This window comes from Leuciscus leuciscus (assembly GCF_965113295.1).
Source record: "Leuciscus leuciscus genome assembly, contig: HAP1_SCAFFOLD_644, whole genome shotgun sequence".
Lineage (NCBI taxonomy): Eukaryota > Metazoa > Chordata > Actinopteri > Cypriniformes > Leuciscidae > Leuciscus > Leuciscus leuciscus.
This window is the reverse complement of record NW_028118096.1, coordinates 1-2547: the sequence shown is the minus strand read 5'-3', so window position 1 is coordinate 2547 and position 2547 is coordinate 1.

Sequence of the window (2547 nt, the reverse complement as noted above, 5' to 3'; positions counted from 1 at the left end):
CAAGTACAGCTGGAGAACAATGTCACTTAATGATTTATTATACTTCACCAGTAATTATTATATTTATATAATAATATAATATAATAATATAATATTTTGTTAGATTATCTAATGTCTAATATTTAGTCTATCTATCTATCTATCTATCTATCTATCTATCTATCTATCTATCTATCTATCTATCTATCTATCTATCTATCTATCCATCTATCTATCTATCTATCTATCATCTATAATCTATCTATCTTTTCATAGACTGATTTTATGTTGCTCTTGATTATAAAATAATTTTCATCTGCATCTTTTGAAATTTTAAGAAAAAAGTTTTGTAGGAAATTATAAATTGTGCTTATGTATGAATTCCTTTACAAAACAGAGATATGTGTAATGGAGTGGAGCTTAAAGGCATGCTGGGATTGAATCTGGATTAAGAAGAAGCTCAAATATAAGAACTTTCATTTGTCACATATTTTGATCACTAAATCCTTCCCAGACTTACACGAGTTATTTGAGTTATCTGGCATGAGAACAACAGACGGAATAAAGAACGAGTGGGAGAGTCCAGACGTGTGTGTGTGTGTGTGTGTGTGTGTGTGTGCGCACTAAAGTACTTGGCCACTGTATAGCTGTCTAGATATTGGAAGAACCATTATTGGTCCACACTCACAGACACTCACACACGCATTTTCACACACGCATTTTCACACACGCATTTTCACACACACACACACACACACACACACACACACACACACACACACACACACACGCACACACACACACACACACACACACACACACACACACACACACACACACACACACACACAGACACACACACACACACACGCATTTTCACACACACACTCACAGACACACACACAAACACGCATTTTCACACGCACACACTCACAGACACTCACACGCACACATTCTCACACACGCATGCGCACGCTCACAAACAAGCAGATATTGAAAGAACCATTATTGGTCCACACACACACTCACACTCTCACAGACACACACACACACACACTCACACACACGTATTCACACGCACACACTCATAGACACTCACACAGGCACACATTCTCTCACTCACACACACACACACACACACACAGGTGCACATTTGCACACACACACACACACAAACTCACACTCGCGAACACAAACTCACACTCGTGCACACGCTTTTAATCACTTGCACTCGCACACACAAACTCAAACTCGCGCACACTCTTACAAGCACTCGCACACACTCTCGCACACGCAAACACACTCAAACTCGCGCACACGCTTACAAGCACTCGCGCACACACAAACTCACACACGCTTTTAATCACTTGCACGCGCACATACACAAACTCAAACTCACGCACACGCTTTTAATCACTTGCACACACACGCGCGCACACACACAAACTCACACTCACGCACACGCTTTTAATCACTTGCACACACACACAGTCACACTCGTGCACACGCTTTTAATCACTCGCACATACTCTCGCACATGCGCACACACTCAATCTCGCGCACCCGCTTACAATCACTCGCACACACACAAACTCACACGCGCACACGCTTTTAATCACTCGCACACACACAAACACACACGCGCACATGCTTTTAATCACTCGCACACACACAAACTCACACTCGCGCACACGCTTACAATCACTCGCACACACACTTACAATCACTCGCACACACACAAACTCACACACGCGCACATGTTTTTAATCACTCGCACACACACACAAACTCACACTTGCGCACACGCTTTTAATCACTTGCACACACACAAACTCACACTCGCGCACATGCTTTTAATCACTCGCACACACACAAACTCACACTCGCGCACACGCTTACAATCACTCGCACACACACAAACTCACACACGCGCACATGTTTTTAATCACTCGCACACACACAAACTCACACTCGCTTTTAATCACTTGCACACACACAAACTCACACTCGCGCACACGCTTACAAGCACTCGCGCACACACAAACTCACGCACACGCTTACAATCATTTGCGCACACACGCACACACACACAAACTCACACTCGCGCACACGCTTTTAATCACTTGCACGCGCACACACACAAACTCACGCACACGCTTACAATCATTTGCGCACACACGCACACACACACAAACTCACACTCGCGCACACGCTTTTAATCACTTGCACTCGCACACACTCTCGCACATGCGCACATACTCAAACTTGCGCACACGCTTACAATCACTCGCACACACACAAACTCACACACGCGCACATGCTTTTAATCACTCGCACACACACACAAACTCACACTCGCGCACACGCTTTTAATCACTTGCACACACACAAACTCACACTCGCGCACACGCTTTTAATCACTCGCACACACACAAACTCACACTCGCGCACACGCTTTTAATCACTCGCACACACACAAACTCACACTCGCGCACACGCTTTTAATCACTTGCACTCGCACACACTCTCACACTCTCGCACACGCGCACACACTCAAACTCGCGCACA